Here is a 21,733-nt window from a genome sequence, read left to right as displayed (position 1 = left end):
AGGAGACCAAAAGATAGAATGGTCAGCATTAGAAGCAGAAGAAAAGGCCCGAACTGCAGGAGCAGGGCTTGGGGACAAAACTAAGGCATTACCAGGTTTACTAGTACAGGTACTGCCACGTTTATTAACTACGAAAAAGGAAGATTGGGGTACAATTTCAGCCTGTAAACAGAAGCAAGATGAAGACACTAGTGATTACTATGCCCGATTTGAAAAATGTTTTGGTATAAATAGTGGCATAAAAGCAAGCAGCGAATCATACCCACATCTGTTTGTAACAAAATTAGTCGAGAATGCCCTGCCCCAAGTAAAGAATAGAGTATTAAAATTCGAGAGTACCTGGCAAGGTAACACTCCATCACAAATGTTACAAATGTTACAGTATCATCACAATAGAATTAGAGAGGAACAAGAACATGAACACAGACGCATGAAAGACACAAAAATGAAAATGCTAGTTTCTCAGACAGTTCCAGCTGAAGGACATAAAAAGGGTATGACACATTCTGATTCAGCAGGACCTGTAAAAGGGACATGCAATTATTGCAAAAAGGCAGGTCATTATGTACACGATTGTCCAGTTTTAAAACATAATATCGCCATAGGTAAAACGCAAGAAAGATCACGGCCACTTAGACAAGATCAGAATGAACAAGGAGCTCTGCAGCATGCCCAGGCCATGCCAGCCGCACAACAGCCAATACAGTTCGTGCCAGCCGCACCAGCGTTGCCTGTTGCTGCCACACAGACAACAACACGACAAATGTATCAGACCGCCCAGTATGAATATCCTGAGTACCAGCGTTACGCATGAACTATCCTAGAGAGGGAAGTTGACTTACCCCTTATCGAGATACCAGTAGACCAAGAAGGACCTTATATACATAGTGAATTGTTAGGCCAGGACAGAAAATGTTTACTCGATACCGGGGCAAGTCGAACAACCATAAAACGTAGTGAAGTTCCAGGGGCACCCCTCTCAGGCTCACAAAATATTTCCCTTGGTTTTTCAGGAAAACCTATTGTTAATGAAGTGTCACAACCTCTGCCACTTACGATAGGACCTCTGACCCGAACTACAGATTTATTACTTACTAAATCATGTCCAGAAAATTTATTAGGAATAAAAACGTTAAAAGCTCTAGGAGCCATAATATGTTGTTCTCCGGAAGGAGTAAGATTGTTTTTACGTGATTTTAAGGGTCACTATGTATCTAGAGACATGGATCTCCGACTGCAGACTTTACCGACACATCTATGGGCACAAGGCCCTACTGATGTTGGTTGCATGAATATTACACCATATCGAGTCACATTAAAGGCAGGAGTGGTGCTACCACGAATGCGACAATACAAGCTACCCCCAGATGCTGTAGTGGCTTTACTACAAATCATTGACGAGCTCATTACCCAAGGAGTGGTTGTAGAAACCGACTCAAACATATGTAATTCACCGATAATTCCGATTCTTAAACGAACAGATCCAAAGGCCCCGCCAGTATATCGATTGGTTATTGATCTGCGCGAATTAAACAAATGCATTGTGCCACAATTCCCTGTGGTCCCAGATATCTCGTCATTGCTGACAGCCATTGATTCCGAAGCAACATTCTTTACTGTAATCGATCTCAAGAATGCCTTTTTCAGCGTCCCAATAGATCCGGAAAGCCAATATTTATTCGGATTTAGTTTAAATGGACGTAGCTTCAAATTCTCACGCGCACCTCAAGGATTTACAGAAAGCCCCAGCATCTATAGCCAAGCACTGAAACGAGAACTTGACAGTATCCACATGCCAGTTAACACTGCTCTGCTTCAATACGTCGATGATCTGCTGATCACCGCCCGAAGCGAACCTGAATGTGAAAAAGCATCACTGACAGTTTTACAATTTCTAGCCGAAAAGGGGCACAAGGTGTCCCCTTCTAAGCTGCAATTCTGTGTCCAGCGAGTTATTTATCTTGGACACTCGCTGTCCAAGGAGGGAAGGCAGCTTACACCAGACCGCATTCAGTTAATAGCTAACATGCCAATACCCAAGACACAAAAGGAGGTGCGGGCTTTCATAGGCCTCACTTCATACTGTAGACAGTGGATCCCGCAATATGCATTTCTAGCAAAACCACTCATTCAGTTGACAACCCAGGAGGCAGCCACATCGACTGTTCTCCCTTGGACCCAGGAACATACGCAAGCTTTTGAAAGCCTAAAGAAAGCTTTATGTCAAGCACCTGTTTTAGCAACGCCATGTTACAGAAAACAGTTTACACTCTTTGTTACAGAACGCGAAGGTACTGCTTTGTCAGTACTCACACAGGAACAAGCAGGATCACACAAACCATGTGCTTATTTTTCTAGCACATTAGATCCCGTAGCTCAGGCTTTGCCTGCATGCCTGAAATCAGTAGCAGCGACAGCTTTAGCAATCAGACAAAGCGATGCCATAGTGTTAGGACATCCATTGACAGTTCAAGTACCACACACAGTAGAAGTCCTCGTGAATAGAACGCAAACACAACACTTGACTATAGCACGACTCACAGGGTACGAACTTACACTGTTTCAGCCACACATAGAAATCAGACGCTGTAACACATTGAATCCTGCCACACTTTTGCCAGTAATCGGAACAGACCCACTAGCCCATGACTGTATTGAAGTTATTACTATAACGACGAAACCCAGACAAGACTTGACAGATGTTCCATTGTCAGATCCAGACCTGACATTGTATGTAGATGGTTCATGTATGAGAACAAGTACAGGAGAGTTGGTGGCTGCTTACTCAGTCACAACAGATACTGAAGTCATTGAAACAAATCGTATAAATACTTTGTCAGCTCAAGCCGCAGAGCTTATTGCTCTGACACAAGCCTGTATTCAAGCCACAAGTAAAAAAGTCAACATATACACTGATTCACGTTATGCATTCGGAGTTGTACATGACTTCGGCGTGCTGTGGCGAGAGAGAGGTTATTTAACTTCCCACGGTGCCCACATTCAGCACGGACCCCTCATTCATGCCTTATTAGATGCAATACATCTACCTACTGCAATATCAATTATGAAATGTAAGGCTCATACGAAGGTTACTGATATCATTTCTCAAGGCAATGATTTAGCGGACAGAACAGCTAAACAGACTGCTCAAACACAAACATCCGACATGACAAAGACAATAGTCCCGATGCCGACACATTGTATGACAGTTAAAGATCCTACTCTTGACGTAATTGACATACAGACACATGCTACACCAGACGAAATAAAGAAATGGAGTGAATTAGGAGGGATCCAAACGGACCAAGGATGGATGACGAAGGAAAAGTCTGTATGGTTCCTTCCTGATTCAATGGTCCGAGTCATTATTAACACTATCCATAGTCCAGCGCATCTAGGAGAGAAAGCTATGCTAGACAGCATTCAACACATTTGGTTCAATAAACATTTACGAGCAGCAGCCAAACAAAAAGTCCGTACCTGTATGATCTGTTGCCAGTTCAACCCAGGAAAAAGCGTTCCCGTAGAACAGGGTGGATTTCATCCTCCTGATCACCCTTTTGAAGTCCTCCAGATGGATTATATCCAGATGGAACGATGTCGAGGATTCAAATATGTTCTCGTAGTTGTCTGCGCTCTGTCTCGTTGGACGGAGGCATACCCGGTTTCAGATTACACTGCCCCGACTACTGCCAAACAGTTAGTTCGAGAATTCTTCCCACGCTATGGTTTACCACGTGTTGTCTACTCAGATAACGGCCAGCCGTTCTCATCCGAATTAATGAAACATGTTTCACTTCTGCTAGGATATCAGTGGAAATTCCACTGTGTCCGACACCCCGAAGCAGCAGGTCTCGTAGAAAGACATAATCAGATACTGAAAATCAGACTGTCCAAAATATGCAGAGAGAAAGGTGTCGACTGGATAGTAGCATTACCAGTTGCACTCTTTTACATGAGAATGGTAGCACACTCTCGAACAGGGCTATCCCCGTATGAGGTGATCTTCGGCAGACCACCAAATATGTGGGGGACGCCTATACCACGCAAAATAACTGATATTGACTGTAATATGCTGACAGATTACTTGGCTTCCTTGATGTCTGCACTACAATCTTGTCGTTCACAGGTTGCTGCAGCATTTCCCGACAACACTGAGGTGAAACCCCATGACGTAGTTCCGGGTGATATTGTATTTGTGAGAAATTTCGACCGAAAGACTCAGCTGGAGCCCAGGTGGAAGACACCCAAGTTGGTTCTGCTGACCACAAGAACAGCCGTGAAGATCGAGGGCCGCAAGGGCTGGATTCATTCAAGTCATATCAAGAAATTTCATGGACTATCCTCGGATATAGACATTGTGCCCTGCACTCCCTCACAGACTGATTCAAAACTTCCTTTGGTGGAAAAAACTGAAAGCGAACTCTACAAAGTTAAGTTGAGGCCTAGAACGTCAGACGGTTTGATTGTTTAAGTCCTCTCCTAGGTGAAGCGGTTGAATCTGTCTCTGACATGTATCCTCTAGACCTGAATCATGGACAGTCGCGAAAAATGATGAAACGACAGGCGTATTGTAAATCACTGCGTAGCCATTGTATAGTGACATTATTAATTTTGTTTTCTTTAAGTCTTTTAATAATTATTACTAGTATGTTGTTGCACATATATTACCCTATTGCCAGAAATGTTCACAATGTTATTGCAGAACATTCTTTTAGTGACTTACCCCCGCATGAATTGTCCTATAGACTTGCGCTGCGCAATAACACTTTCATTAGTATGTTACATCATTCCCATCAGACTAGTAATGCAACTAATTGTTGGGTGTGTGGCCGACTCCCTCCCTATCAGAATTATGAAGGAGTCTTGCCTTTCTTTCCACATCCATTTACACATAATGGCTCCTGTGGAGCATGGTTTAGTTTAATCAATTCCATAGACTCAGACACAGCAGTTTACCAAGATCAGTGGGTATGGGGAAACCTGAACCTAGTTTTACTCAAGGTCTGCTATCCTGACAAGGAGGGTCGCCCCAAAGGAACAGGAACTGATCTAGAAAATGAAGTATATGGATTAGGTAATTTTACACCTAATCTCATGATTCTAAATGTCGTATCCGAAGTTGAACTAGTCTTACCCACCATGTCAGTATTCCCAGCAAAAGGTGAATTGTGTGTAAGAAAGGCTGGTTCCATACATATGGGCCATAGTAAATGCACTACTACAGTAGAATTCAGTGATCAAGGCAAATCCTCGTTCAGAGCTTATCGCCACTCCTACTTTATATGTGGTCAGACTGCATATATGCGTCTACCTCTAGATTGGGATGGTACCTGCTACATTGCATTCCTTTTGCCACCTGTTTTCCTAGCTCCTCCTGATTATTACAGAAATATTCATTTAGTACACAATAGAGAGCGGAGAGATCTCCCGATTGTCGATTACACTGAAACAGCATGGGAAAAATACACAGATTTCAATAAAGGCATCTTTCCCTATATAGGTACTGTTACCAATAGTAAGCTGATACGTAGATTAACTAGAACCCTTGAAGCAGTAGTGAATGAAACTATTTCCGCCTTAGGCAATTTAACAGAAGAGCAGTCTGCTATGCGGATTGTTGTGCTTCAAAATCGTCTTGTCCTTGACGTCATCCTGGCTGATAGGGGCGGAGCTTGTAGGGTCATCGGATCAAGCTGTTGCATTTTCATACCAGAAAATTCGCCATCTGTATATAAAGCTATAACTCGCCTTCATGAGATTGTAAGCCAGATACACCAGAACCCAGGCACTTGGACTTGGTCCAATTGGTTTTGGAGTGTGATATCAGCCTGGGGATGGAGAGTTCTATCCTTCCTAGGCATTGGCCTTCTCATACTATTCAGTTGCTGTCTATGTCTACAATGTGGACCAGCGATTTGTGGTCTGTGTGCCACATCGTGTATTCCACCACCAAGATTTCATTCAAGACCCCGGAAGAAGAAAGAAGAACAAATGATGCTATATGAACAGATCAATGGATTAATGAAGATTGATATCTCTTAACGGGCAAGTAGGGGACAAGGAGGGAATGTGGAAATATGGATTTTTCTGGTCAGTTATGTCCCCTATCTTGGACCCCAACGGTTCTATGTACATGTTACAAGTACATGTATGTTCCCTCCAGTTCTAGTTATGAAGACGCAAATACATGTGCGTCCACCGTCAACATGTCCTCTGTCAGATCCACCATGAATAGGCCGGATATTCCATTCCTAAGTACAAAAGGCCACCGGCTTTATATGGTTCACTTATGCCATTTTTACAGTCCAAGCAAGTAGGCCCTGATTCTGTCATCAAAACTCTTCTTGCCTTCTGCCTCTGAAAGCTCCAGTCTGAGCCTGCATCTGTGACCATGAACTTTGTCTCATTCTCTGCGCGGCTCATGAAGCCTGACATCAGCCTATTCTCTGCCAAGAACTGTATTTCACCTTCGAGTTATCTGCTTCCCCCTCAGCCGATGCATTCCTGCCTAGTAGTTTAAGTAAACATTCTTCTAGCTACCAAGCAAAGGGCCCGGCTTCTCTGTCTTAATACAAGTAATTCATAGTCCTATCACCATGGAATATTTCTACCCCCTCGCATTTAGTGTAGACACTTAGACGCTTGTACACGCACGCACAGTCAGTATAGAATAGATTCTGTCCGAGAGTCCTTCCTTTGTGGATAACATAGTTCTTTAAACATAGGATGTTAGATATGATTTGGGATTAGGTTGACTTGACCCCCCAGACTTTTTGTCTCCACATGTAGAGCTAAATGTCAAGTCCCCTTCACCCCCTAGTTACACGTCAATCACACGTCATAATGCTGCGCGCGCATCTATGCCAAGTATTATCTTATAGATCCACCTATACATGACATCACAACCAATTATGTTCCTTTTTACTCCTTATTACACCCATTTTTGGGTTACGTAGATATATCGTCATTTTCCTTATCAATTGTTACGCCTACTGTATTCGCTTCATTGTAATGTATGTACTATAAAAGCCATTTCATGTCAATAATGTATGTACTTCACTTCCTGAACCTTCGTGGTGACGGAACTTGGAGCATCCGATTATAATCGAGTATTGGAATAAAGCCCATTCCGAACCTCTAATACCACGGATTCTGCCTCTCATTTTACTGAGCTATTTTATTATGTTTCTGTATCAAATTCAGTCCCGGTAAAGGAAAATTATTTACCACAGTTGTTGTTTTTACAGGTATCTACCTGTACCAAGATCATGGTCCAGGTTGTATGTTTTTTGAGTATCTTGTATTCACTACACCGTTAATATGCAGTAGCTTTCTGGTCCTGACGAAAGCTGGGATAGAATATATCCAAGAGCTGAAACATGTAGACCAGTCTTTACGAACACAGTTATTTGTTTAAACTGTTATAGCACTGTTTAGTTTTAACTTGGTATCAAGGTAGCACCAGAATAAACACATATTTGTACCTTGGCAACCAATTTTAAATCACCACTTATCTATCACTTGCACTGCATACATCACCCCCTATTATCACTTTTGTGGCTCCCTCGACTCGGAAAGATATCAACTGACACATTTGGGACATCCACTGAACCAATATCTACATCAATCTGGTAGAAGATGGTTCCTTGGTCAAGTTCCCAGGTTCCCAAATGATGAAGCGAGCCACTTGTTGTGGGTGATGGGAATCTTGCTCATGCATACACACACTTATGGACACATTGCGTACTTAGCTGACACTAGCAACACCTTGATCAATATTTGTCGAGTGGTTACGTTACAGTTACTAAACTTTCCTTTGACTCTCAGTTCTCCTTTTTGTATACAATCCTATTCCATCACCACGAAGGTTCAGGAAGGGATAGACGATACATTATTGACAAGTAACAATATATATATAAAAAGCATTGCATTAAGACAGATGCAGGAGGCGTAACAGCTGATAATACAGATAAGAATACACATACGTAATGAAAATGGGCGTAATAACAGGCGTATACTAGAAACGTCATTTAAAATGATGTCACAAGTGGGTGGATCCATAAGAGAATCCTGCAGTGTCAGCAGAAATGTTTGGCAGAGATGCGCGCGCAGCCGCATGACGTGTGATTGACGTGCAACTAGAGGGTGAAGGGGAATTGACATTTAGCTCTACATGTGGAGACAGAAGTCTGGGGTGGTCAGGTCAACCTAATCCCAAATCGTATCTAATATCTTTGTTTAAGGAACTGTTTTATCCAAAAGGAAAGGTCTCTCGGACGGAATCTATTCTATACTGACTGTTAGTGCATGTACAAGCGTCTATGTGTCTACATGAGATGCGAGGGGGCAGGAATCTTCCATGGTAACAGGGGCTATGAATTACTTGCATAAAGACAGCGAGGCCGAGCTCTTTGCTCGGTAGCTGGAAGGATGTTTACCTAAACTACTAGACAGGAATGCATTGGATGAGGAGCGGAGCAGATAACTTGAAGGCTGAATACAGTTTTTTGGCAGGCAACAGGCCGCGTCAGGCACCGTTAGCCGCGCAGGGAGTAGGACAAAGTTCAGGGATACGGATGCAGGTCCAGGCTGGAGCATTTCAGAGGTAGAAGCAGGAAAAGGCTTGATGGCAGAATTCAGGGCCTACTCGCCTGAACTGTAAAACTAGAAAAGTGAACCATATAAAGTCGGTGGCCAATCGTACTTAGGAATGGAATATTCGGCCCATTCATGGCGGATCTGAGAGAGGACATGTTGACGTTGGACGCACATGTATTTGCGTCTTCATAGCTGGAACTGGAGGGAACATACATGTACTTGTAGCATGTACATGGAGCCGTTGGGGTCTAAGATAGGGGACACAATTGACCATAAAAATTCATATTTCCTCACTGTCTCAGCACCTGTCCTTGACCATCATTACCCTAGAACAGCATGGTTTTCTTGTGAACTTTCAGAAATGCCAGCTCCTTCCTGCTACTCGGCGGACTTTCATGGGGGCCGTCTTCGATTCAGTCCTGGGCAATGTGTTCCTGCCGGATTCACGGATTCAGCCTCTTCAGTGCCTGTTGCGGAGGTTGTTATCCCGGGCTGCGGCTCCCCTCCGTCAGTGGCTCAAGGTTCAGGGTCATATGGCTGCTACTGTCTTCACGGTATCCTGGGCCAGGGTTCATCTTCGGCCTCTGCTGTGGCATGTTCAGCGTTGGCTGCCGTTTCCGGTTCAGGACTTTGCTCTCTCTGTGCCGGTGACACTGGAGGTGATGTCCGCTCTCCGGTGGTGGCTGGAATCTCTCCAAGGGCATGTGGATTCGCCTGCCGCCTCCTTTGGTGTTGACGACGGATGCCAGTGCGTCCGGTTGGGGGGCTACTCTGGGTCAGTGGTCTGTTCAGGCTTGTTGGCTCCGGGTGGAGTCCCGCCGATCGTTCAATTTGAGGGAGCTGTCTGCTGTGGCCCGTGCTCTTCACTTCTTCCAGGCTCATCTGCTGGGGTGCAATGTCCTGGTGAGGTCCGACAACTCCGTGACTGTGGCTTACATCAACCAGTACTCACAGTCCTTCGTTGAATTTGGTGGCCTGTGCGATTGCGGGTTGGGCGGAGTGTCATCTTCTGGCCATCACTGCTCAGCATATCCGGGGTGTGGACAATGTGGTGGCGGACGCCTTGAGTCGCAGGTTTCTATCCTCTCTGACCCTGTGTCTCTCCCCCAGGATTTTCCGGTTGATCTGTCGGAGATTCGGGACTCCCCTGCTGGACTTGTTTGCCTCCCGGGACGATGCCCAACTCCCCCTCTTTTGTTCTCGGACTCCGTAGTTGGGTGCTTGGGCGGTGGATGCGTTGTCTCTTCGGTGGCCCCCTTGGTTGCTGTACGCCTTCCCCCCCCTTTCCCCCGATTCCTGCCTTCTTGCTGAAGGTCCAGCGGGTGGGTGCCCGGGTGGTGGCAGTCTTGCCTCACTGGCCACGGAGGTCCTGGTACCCATTGTTGTTGAGCCTGGCGGTGGGTCCCCCTTGGATTCTTCCCCGCTATCCGTCCCCCCTGAAGTCTCCCTCTCCCTCCCTCCTGGTCCCTCTCACCCTGGCGGTCTGGAGGTTGAACGGATGTCTCTTGGAGTCCAGGGTTTGCCTGATCACCTCATCACTATGATGCAAGGGTCACGTAGGAGTTCCACTTTGTCCTCCTACTCTAAGCATTGGGTTTCTTTCTCCTCTTGGTGTTCGGGCCTTGGTCTCTCTCCTGTCTCTTGTCCTATTGCTTCTATCCTTCAGTTTTTCTTGGATGGGTTTCAGAAGAAGTATGCCTTGTCTACTCTGAAGGGGCAGTGGGCTGCTGTTGGGGCTTTCCGGGATCCGACTTCGCTTCCGTCTTCAGATGGGTTGTTGGTTTCCCGGTTGTTCCAGAGTTTCTCTCTGTCCTCTCCTTCTACTCGCTCTCAGGTTCCTCCTTGGGATCTTTCTTTGGTCCTGGGTACTCTGCCGTCCTCTCCTTTTGAGCCCTTGGAGACTGTGGACCTTAAATTCCTCTCTTTTAAGGTGGCTTTTTTGGTTTCTGTGACTTCTGCTCGGCGGTTGGGTGAGCTCACTGCCTTGCGTTGTTCTCCTCCCTTTTTGCGTTTCTTGGATGAAGCGGTGTTCCTTTCTTTGGATCCTGGGTTTGTTCCGAAGATTCTTTCTCATTTTCATTGCTCTCAGGAGTTGATTCTTCCTTCTTTCTGTCCTCCTTCCTCGCCTGCTGAGTTGTTGCTTCACTCTCTGGATGTGAGGCGTGCTTTGTCCGTTTATGTTGCCCGCTCTGCAGGGTTTCGTTCTTCCGACTCTCTCTTTGTGACCTTTGGTCTGGCTGGTCGGGGTAAGGCTGCCTCCCGTCTTACTCTGGGTCGCTGGTTCAAGGCTGTCATTTCTCTGGCTTATCAGGGCTCGGGTTTGCCTTGCCCTTCTGGGGTTCAGGCCCGTTCCACTAAGGGTGTTTCTGCTACCTGGGCTGCCTTTCATGGGGTTTCCCTTGATGAGATCTGTCGGGCTGGGACCTGAGCGTCTGATTTTACTTTTGTATGGCACTATCGTCTGAATTGTGCTTTTTTCTGATCGGACCAATTTTGGTTTTGGTGTGTTGCGTGCTGTGGGGGTTGTTCCCCCTCCCTGATTCTGTTTGTTTATTACATTTTTCACTTGCTGCACTCCATTTTTTGTGTTCGGTCTCTGTTCTCTGTGTGGTTCGCCAAAGGCCTGCTGGTGGGGTTGCTTTGGTATGCCTCATTAGTGATGACTGGGTCGAGGACGAGGGACGTAGAGGTAAGGCTATGATTACTTACCGGTAATCCCCATTACTCTTAGTCCTACTGGTCCTTGACCCAGTCATACTTCCCGCCCGCCCTCCCTGTGCAGGCCTTTGTTGCTTTCTGTTGGCTGAATGCTTATAGCCCCTGATGTGAGGGTGGGTTGAGCCTTAAAGCGTTTCCCGTTTTGTTTCCTGTCATGTGGAATACCTCATTAGTGATGACTGGGTCGAGGATGAGTAGGACCAAGAGTAATGGGGATTACCGGTAAGTAATCATAGCATTACTTAGTAGCACTCATAAAGAGGTCAATGAAGTGACACAGATGACACTGGGAGTCAGCAGTTGAAGTGCAACAAGACAAGTAGGGAAACTGTGGGCATGGTGAGCAAGTGTGCAGGGCGGAGTCAGAGATATGGCTAAAAATATCAAAATATTCTGTAACTTTACTTATAGGCAAATGCATAGACCTTAAAAGTAAAACAAATGCAACTTAAATGTATTCTGTGGGCAATGCATTTTTCTGCAATAGCAGCTTGGTTGGTTAATGCGATCCCATCAAATGTCTGTGGGTGTAACCAGCTGATTACTTATTTGAATTCTGGTCGGTGCTCTGGGGAAATAGTGACATCTATGTATAGTGCTAAGGGGCGCAAGCCTGTAAAAGAAAGAACTGTGAATAAGTAAGTCATTAGTATAAAAAATATATTACAAGCAATACAAGATAGATTGCACACTGTGAATACACTCTCGCAAAATGTGCAGAGTTTTATTTAAATGTTTACACCGATTTCCGAAGTTATGCTTTAGGAATATGCTCATTGTACCTAATACAAACCCGATGGGTTTCCATTAAAAGGACTCAGCTTGACATTCTATCAATTAAAGCCAATGCTGGCTCCCAAGTAGATTTTATATTTGCTGATTAACCAATTGCATGAATGTACATTTCCTTCAGGAGCAGGCACTGTGGAGGTGAGGCGTGCTCCTTCTGTAGCTGCCTCTCCTCCCCCTTTTAATCTGCTGCAACTCAACCGTTCAGGAACGGCTGTACTTTAAATACAGCTGGGATCAAACTATTAGAACTTGGAAACGACGTCCCCCGCCCACTTGGATCTTTGCTGGGAGGCAAACGTATTTGTATTAATCATACAACACATCATATGGCAGCAAATACACCATAGCAGTCATGGGTACAAATAGGCTACACAGCGTGCGGGTTCACATTTTTCACTGTTACTCCAGACTCTCCGGTCTGGACCCATCACTGCGTCCATTGAAGATATCGAGTCTTGAGACAAAGGCATCAGCAGATAGTGTAGAGGGGGCATGCACGGACCACCCCTGTAAATATTCCACCCACCCCAAACCTGCTCCCAGTTCCTGGGCTTTTCGTCGGCGACCTTCTCAGCCACCATGCACTCATCCGGGTCTTTTTTCCAGTCTCAGAGTTGGTGCTGGCGGTGCTCCCCACAAGCGGGCGATGTTACATTTGGCAAAAGCCATCCCCAAATTCACCCATATCTGTTCCTTGCGACTCAAATCAGTGGCATCCCATATGTTGAGGACAGACCACTTAGGCGAGAGCGGCAAATCTCCGCCACAGACCTCGGGCATGGAATTTATTACATACTCTCAAAAAAACCTGCCAGTGTGGGACATTCCCAAAATATACGATGAAAGCTGCCCCCTTGACCACACAACCTGTGACAGGGGGGATCCGAGTCTCTGCTCATCTTAACTAAGGTATTGTAGGAAAGATGGGATCTGTGGAGTATCTTGAGTTGAAGTAATCTAAGCCGTGATGAAATGGCTACTTCCTTAGGAGAGGCCAGGGCTTCCGGCCAATCCTCATCAGCCAGGTCACCCTGGTCTTCATTCCATTGGTCTCACAGATGCTGCAGGCGGTCCTGGGAGTTACTCATAAGTTTTAAGTAGGTTAGGGAGATCACCCTGTGACTCATATGGTCCATAGAAGCCATATGAGAAGCCTAACTTCTAGTGGAGATGATTCTGGAAGGTCCTCTCCCCGTGGGATCACCGTTAACAAAGCATCTCTTATTTACAGGCACCAAAACGTTTCCATCGGTGCTAGCTCATATTCCCTCTGTAGGTGAGTGAATAGGACCACCTACCCCTTGGACTGAACATCTCCTACTTTAGAGATACCTATAAGATCCCATTTATCAAAGGCAGAAAATTTCCCCAACATGCTTAATCCTTCTGTGTCCCATAGTGGGGTGGCCTGGGTCAGCGTGTTATGCCTGCCTAGTGTTTTCTGTGCCAGAGTCGAATTGGGAGCTTTGTTGGTCCCTTGAGGTGGAGACACTTGGGGTTGGTGTATAGTGCTCGTATATACCGTCTCTGATGCAGAACATATCTGTCCCTGCGATATGCAGGTTCTTCCGGAGGCCGATGGACCCATTGATTAATGACCGACAACTGTATCGGCCAATAATATTTCTGGATATCAACCAAAGCTATCCCCCAGTCATACCACCCTCACGTCAGTTTCAGTAAGGCTGCTTCTGGGGGCATTCCATCCCATAACAGGGCCCTGACCTCACTCTCTATGGTCCTAAAATATGTCTCAAGAAACGGTGTATTTTGTAGGGAGTAAAGAAATGGTGGGAGCGCTATCATTCAGCCTGGCTGAAGAAGGGTGACCTACCCTGAAACCGGTCCCAGGATGCTTGTTTCCAGTCCAAGGAGGACCTGGCCTGGCAGTTCGGTCTGGACTGTTCCCATGGGGCACAGGGTCAAGACTGATTTGCATATGGCTGGGTCCAAACTGGGTTTGCGTAGTGGGCAAAAGAACAATGGATTTAACCCAGATCTTTTGACTGGGGGAGAATGTTTGCATTGTCAGCATTCCGTCCATCATTTGTTTGCTGTAACACTTTGTGCCCTAAGTGGGATGGGTATGCCCACACGTGGGTTCCTTGCTCACTGTGCCACTGGATTCAAGCTAGCCTGGTTGAAGAAGGGTGACATATCCTGAAACCAGTCCCAGGATGCTTGTTTCCGGTCCAGGGAGGACCTGGCCTGGCAGTTCGGTTTGGACTGTTCCCCATGGGGCACAAGGTCAAGACTGATTTGCACATGGCTGGGTCCAAACTGTGGTGGCGTAGTGGGCAAAAGAACGATGAATTTAACCCAGATCTTTTGACTGGGGGAGAAAGTTTGCATTGTCAGCATTCCGTCCATCATTTGTTTGCTGTAACACATCATTTTAAATAAAGCTGCCCTTCCAAGCAAATAGAGTGGCAGTGACCGCCAATGATGGACGCCTCCCTGAAGTCGCATCAGTGGGGTCTGAAGGTTATGAGCATGAAAACGTTCTGGGCTGCTGGTAACATATATACCCAGGTATCATAAACCATCACTCACAACCTCTGCTGCACATTCCGGCAACAGGCGCGGTGCCGTGCCTCGTGGAAGGTGTATCATGGATTTGGACCAGTTGATAGTGTAGCCGGAGTGTTTGCCAAAATTGGTGAATATGTGCAGGATCATGGCTATGGAAGATCGTGGTTTTGCAACGTAGAACAACACGTCATCGGCGTACAAGGATATTCAATCTTTTCAGTCCTCTGCTCAAAGTAATCCCTGAACGGGTCTCCCCAAACCCAGGTCGCTAAAGGCTTTAGGATTAATGGAAACATTTTCGTCATGAGTGGGCAGCCCTGTCTGGTTCCATGCTGTAGGGGTAATATTTGTGAGGTCTGTCCATTTACTACCACTTGGGCCAGCGGCCCAGAGTAGAGAAATTGGAGCCAGGTGAGAAACTTGGGGCCAAAGCCCATACGTTCTAGTACTGCGAAAAGGTAAGGCCACTCAACAGTGTCGAAGGCCATGCGAGTGTCTGGAGAAATGACCACTGCTTTGCTGGGAGTCAAACTTGATATTACTTTTCCAGGTTTTGCATGTTGGCGAGCGCCGTTGGACACCGCCAACTGCAGCATTTAGGTTTCGGTCCTCAAGATCTGAACACCCTCAACTAGGATTCTCTTCTGGTTGTTAATACACGCCAATATGATGACCCTAGGAAGAAGCAGATTTTGAAAGAAAATTGGGGGAATTGATTTTCCCCATTGACTTACATTGAAGCCAACGAGATATTAGGTGGGAGACACTTAAAATAAAGACATTTTGGACTTTAAAAAATCGAGTCTCCTGCCTGAATCAGGTCTTTTGGCATGCATGCTGGTTTTATACCGGCACGAACAGTATTTTAATGTGAAAAATTAGGAAAATCACCAAAAGGCAGTAATTCTTCCCCTTATCAGTACATATTTTAAACAGTAAATATAATAAGAAAGCAATGTAAAAGTTTAGCAAAAAAGCCTTAATGATCCCTTCCGGATAATTAAGGTAAACAAACACAGAAAGACCATCTTTAAAATGAATACAAACAATTTTATATAAAACTCAATTTAGGTATCATGTCTAAAATGTGAACAAATAGCTGGCATTTCTTTCTGGCAACCCTAACGCCGTGGAGACACTCATTCGCAGTTCTACCAAGTGACCCACATCGAGGTTTAGACAAACGCATTTCAGAGGCTAACCCTGTGTCACTGCACTAAAATGCATTAATCACCCGAATCAGCGGCCTGCTCTACACTTTGGCTGCATCTTTAGGTTCCACAGCGCTCTATGCTGGTTTGAAGAGAGGTGATGTTGCCAGGGGTTTAGAGGCGGGAGTAGAGTGGTAGAGACATGATTTTGCCAGAGGTGTAGAAACGGGTGTAGAGTGCCAGAGATGTGATGGTGAAAGTTCGCAAAAATATATCACTTTTGAGTACAATTAGGCACCATAGGAACGAATGGGACAAAAGTAGAAATGCATATAAAATCAGGCAATGCTTCCACAAAGTGCACCTTCTCGTTTTAGGTCAATGTTGGGACCAGGTCCAAATTTCGAGTAGAAGAAGTTCAGGAGCGTCCCAGATTGGTTCAGCCGGGAGCAGAGTGGTAAGGGTCTTGGAAGCTAGTGCGCAAGGACGAAGGGGGCCACTTGAAGATGCACTGCACAGGTGGACTTACAGGTAAGTCTGGTGGGTCTCCTTGGAAGGAGGAGGCTGCAAGGGTCTGGGGACCAGGCGAGCACAGCTGGTTGCTGGTTCATCGTTACAGGGCTGGGTGCAGAATAGATAGGTCAGCCAGGCATTGTGTGTCTTGAGGTCATCGCAGTCAGGAGCAGACAACTTGGAGAGGCGATCTTGGGACAGCTGGGCCACTCAGAAAGTGATTCTTGGGTGTTTCGATGTCCCTTGAGAAGTGCTTGCTTCTGGTGTTTCGGTAGTCCAGTATGGACTCTTCTTCTTGGTGTTTGCCGTTGGGGTCTGGTACCCTGGGTATTGGTACACCACGGCTCTGGTAGGTCCTTGTGTCTCCAAATTTGATGGGGAGACAAATTTGACCCTACGGAGCTGCTGTACCTTTTCTTGCTTTGGTGCTTTGTTGAGGTCATTGGGGAGCAGCAAGTCGTCAAACCAGACTTCACGGGTTCGGTGCCTGCAGTGTTCAGAAGAGTGATACCTTCACTCCAACAGAGCTTCTCAATGATTTCTTGAAGGTTGGAGGTGCTCTGGGGTTCTTGGAGTCCTTTCAGGTTCAGGACGACAACAGGCAGTGATTGTCGAGTCCATGAGGCAGCTGGCAGGGTTTGGTGCCTTTTTCTTCTGCAGCAGGGCCTCAGTTCTCATGCAGTGGGTCTGCTTTGTTCTTGTCTTCTCGTGTCCATCAAATCTGATGTTCAGGTCTCGGGTGTCACTGGCATCAGTGAGGATTTATTAATTCAAGGTGTTTGGTACCTAGCACCTTAGAAATCAGTGAAGCCATCATGGAGCTAGGAGACTCGTGTTGACAACTAACCAGGCCACGTACTCTTCATGGCTTCCATGTGCACTTACAATATCTCAGAATAGACTGGAAATTGTACGGGTATATCTGCCCACACATAGGATATAGAGCACACTGCCTAAGGGCTAAAGGCCTGCAATAGGGGTGGCTTATCTATACCTCGTGTGGTGTATGGGGGCATGGCACACAAAGATGTCTGTCATGGCGACTATAACTACCAGGGGTACCACTTACTAGGGAATGGCAGAGATTTGGCATGGATAACAGTGCACTTTCAGTTCGAAATCACATCAGTCATCAGGCAAAAAGTGGGGGCTAACCATGTCAAAAGAGACACTTGCCTGCACCAGGGGTGTAGAGATGGGTGCAGAGTGGTAGAGAGGTGATGGTGCCATGGTGTGGAGTGGTCAAGAGGTGATGTTGCCACGGGTTTAGAGTGGTCGGAGAGGTGATGTTGCCTGGGGTGTAGAGTGGTCGAGAGGTGATGTTGCCACGGGTGTAGAGTGGTCAAGAGGCGATGTTGCCATGGGTGTAGAGTGGTCGAGAGGTCATGTTGCCATGGGTGAGGAGTGGTCGACTGGTGATGTTGCCACAAGTTTAGAGTTGTCGAGAGGTGATGTTGCCACGGGTGTAGAGTGGTTGAGAGGTGATGTTGCCATGGGTGTAGAGCAGTCGAGAGGTGATGTTGCCACAGGTGTAGAGTGGTCGAGAGGTGATGTTGCCAGGGGTGTAGAGTGGTGGAGAGGTGATGTTGCCAGGGGTGTAGAGTGGTCAAGAGGTGATGTTGCCACGGGTGTAGAGTGGTTGAGAGGTGATGTTGCCACGGGTGTAGAGTGGTTGAGAGGTGATGTTGCCACGGGTGTAGGGTGGTCGAGATGTGATGTTGCCACAGGTGTAGAGTGGTCGAGGTGATGTTGCCACAGGTGTAAAGTGGTTGAGAGGTGATGTTGCCAGGGGTGTAGAGTGGTCGAGAGGTGATGTTGCCAGGGGTGTAGAGTGGTCGAGAGGTGATGTTGCCACGGGTGTGGAGCAGTCGAGAGGTGATGTTGCCACGGGTGTAGAGTGGTCGAGAGGTGATGTTGCCACAGGTGTAGAGTGGTTGAGAGGTGATGTTGCCAGGGTTGTAGAGTGGTCGAGAGGTGATGTTGCCAGGGGTATAGAGTGGTCGAGAGGTCATGTTGACATGGGTGAGGAGTGGTCGACTGGTGATGTTGCCACAAGTTTAGAGTGGTCGAGAGGTTATGTTGCCAGGTGTGTAGAGTGGTCAGCCTATGCAGGGCCCAGTTAGGACACAGAGGCCGCAGAGACATTAGTTGGTGTCTGGAAGTGAACATTGAGCACTGCTGTAGCCTTTTATTAATCAGGGTGCGCGGCTCACTGCATCGGGGCAGCATAGTGCGTTTTATCTTGTTGATACCTCTGCCTCGGCTACCATGTCCCCCTATCTGCTCTGATTGGATTATGTCAGGAATGAGGGGCTAAAAGGCTTGAGTTTAAGCTAGTTCACACTGGAACAGCAGGGGGCACTACAGGTGATGGGCATAATTCTCATAAATGGAGAGAAACAGAGTGGCATTTGGCCACTCTTTACCTTGCCAGCAGCTTTGGGAGTTTGGACACCGCCCCCTGCTGGTCCAGGTGTCTTAAGTCCAGCAGGACACAGAGGACAGAGAAGGGCTGCAAGTGCTGGTGTAGGTGTCCTGTCATCAGTATCGGAGTTTAGAGTAGCGGGGTAGGGGTGGGGAGGTGGAGGACAGAGGAGGGGGGGACAAATGAAAAACATAAAACTCTTACCTGCTCACCGCATCACACTCCTTGCTTCTCCAGGCTCAGGCTCCCAGAGTGCACTGCGGACCAGTAGCAGCCCCTCCGCTAAGGTGGAGGAGCGTCACACCACTGTCTTGAAGCAGTAAAAAAAAGGAAAAAATAAAATGAGAATAACGTAATGTTATATTTTATTTTGCCTCCTGTTGCATTGCAGCGTTGTGATTGGTCAGGGGAGCCTGTTATGCTTTCTGGAGTCCAAGACGGAGGAGAGCAGGAGCGGAGACGCGGGTCCCGGTGGCAAAGTAAGTGTCTTTTAATTTTACATTGTGTTCCCCTCTTTCCCCCCCACTGTTGCCCGCCTCGCCAACTGCGAGCTGTGCCGGCCACCACTGTTGTGGCCAATCCTGATGTTGCTTTCATGCTGCTGAAAGCAGCGTCGTGATTGGCCTGAGTGCCAATGATTTGCCCGAGTGCCAATGATTTGCCCTCCCGGTGAGACCGGCGGCCTGTGCCTTGCTTTCTCTAACCCAGCAATGCAGCGGGGGTTGAAGAGAGCTCCACTGTGCATTCAGGGCCGGCTTTAGGGCAGTGAGACTGGCGTGGCTGCACTGGGTGCTAACCAAGAGGGGGGGCACTGACCTCAGGGAGGGGGGCGCTGTGTTTAGCAATAACATAAGAGTTAAAAACACCTGCTGCAGAGTTCCTTGTGCAAGACCTACACCGGAGCGCATCACGACACCATGAGCATACTCGAGTGCAGCGCCGGTCCTGGGGCTCTTGGGGTCCCGGGTTGAAAGGGAATGTGTGAGCCCCCTAATTTGCATACTGCATCACAAAAAATGACATCCATCAATTGACTATCGTTGAGCGACTTTGCAAGAAGCAACTTTCTTGGTGAGGAGATCAATAAAACAAAAACATATTTATTAACACTAATAAAATAAGCACATATATTTTAAATTTCAATTAACTGGAAATACATTATATTGGTCATACTGGATCGAAAGGTTTGACGTAGGTCTCTCAAAACTTATAAGTTCAATCAAATGTTTAGAACTTGGATTAGTGCATTAGCTACGTATGTGTATGCAGTATTTATATAGTGCAAACCGAAAGACTACGAAGAACAGTACAGGGTCAAAGACACATCAACATCTGACAGGAGGAGTAGATGGATAGTGGATCGTGACTGCATTTTTTAAGTTGAGTATTGGCTGTTGCCTCAATGGAAGCGGACTTCAGGCTGTCCGGATGGATATGGGAATAAACATTCCAGATCCTTGGGGCATAGATGGGAAAGGCATATCTCTTGTTTTTCTCTTTTTAGTACCCCATCTTCCGTCTGAAGGTGCCCTTGCTGCGGGAGTGCGGAGCCACTGAAGATGGCAAGATTATCATTCAAGAAGGCGGGAGTGTCAGTCATATAGGGCAAACCTACTCAAAAGCAGCGGAGCAATGTACAGGGTCAATGACAAGCAAAGTCAAGGAGGGATGGGAAAGGTAGCTGGTTTGTGGACTGTTAACTCATTGAAGATGGTACGGGCCGGCCAGGAGGACCTGTGGAGTTCCATCATGGTGGCATGATGTGGTCATGTATTTCTTCATGCCCCAGAGCGGTGTGCTGCAGCATGTAGAAAGCCCTTTAGGGGGTGCTGTGGATTAAAATTCCAAGATGGCTTCCCAGATACCCGATGCAAGATACAGTCTGTGCAAAAAAGATATGAAAGCAAATAAAACAGTTGAAAATAGATGGACTTCTTTTAAAGGCATCGCCCGAGTCACTGAAAAACACCAGAAGCTGCCAGAATACCATCATATGAAGGCTAAAAGGGTTCAATGTCATGTGCCATGAGCCATGGCTACAACACCCATACCAACGTCCTCTGAAGCCTTTAAACGTTATGAGACTAATAATCAGTGCACACTTACAGGGATCCAGGGGGCATTTCATTTAGTAAATTAGCATGATGCAGAGTCAGTTAACCGATTCGAGATACATCTCCTTTCATCTGGTTTCTCCAAATTTTGAACAAAATCTGGAAAGCACACGTTTAAATGCCCACTGACTGGTCCATTTCCCCAAGCCTCATGGTGCTGGACGATGGCTGCACGGCCTATGGGAGAGGTCCCCAGGGCTGCGTCTGGTCAGTATTTTACCGTCATGGATAGTATTTTCATGTCTACAACAGAGCAAAAAAGCAAAGGAAATCTCAATAGAACTTCTAGGGATATAACAATACAGAACAAACTATCCGTGCCTCAGCTGCTGAGTAAAATCTCTCAAACTGGAAGTGCACAAATTATAAAGGCAAATGGTGTAAGCAGAGGACTTCAGGCTCCCCTGGTGAACCTCACTTTTGCATGGGTGGAGGGGGGCATCAGCCTCGGCTGAGATTAATTCAAGCATTCCATCCTTCACTTCTTTGTATACTTTAGTGAGTTGCCCTAAGTGGAACGGGTATGTCCAGACATGGGTCCTGGCACACTGTCACTGGAAACAAGCTATACCTGGCTGACAATCCCAAACTAGGACAACAGTTCTGGGTCAGGAACGACCTGACTCTGCAGTTCAGGCTGGACTGGTCCAACTGGAGCAGGATCAAGACCGATTTGCATATGGCTGGGTCCAAACTGACGTAGCATGGTGTGCAAAATAACAATGGAGTGGGATGCAGCCTGAGTAATTACCAGTGATTGCATGGTGCAGGACCCCTCCTGTGTACAACGCCCCCTCCCAGACACTGACAAGCATCTCTTTCACCTGCATGGTGCAGGACCACTCCTGTGCAGCAACACTCCCCCACAGACACTGACAGAAATCTCT

This window comes from Triturus cristatus, chromosome 3_2 (assembly GCF_964204655.1).
Source record: "Triturus cristatus chromosome 3_2, aTriCri1.1, whole genome shotgun sequence".
Classification (NCBI taxonomy): domain Eukaryota; kingdom Metazoa; phylum Chordata; class Amphibia; order Caudata; family Salamandridae; genus Triturus; species Triturus cristatus.
This window is presented reverse-complemented; position numbering follows the sequence as displayed.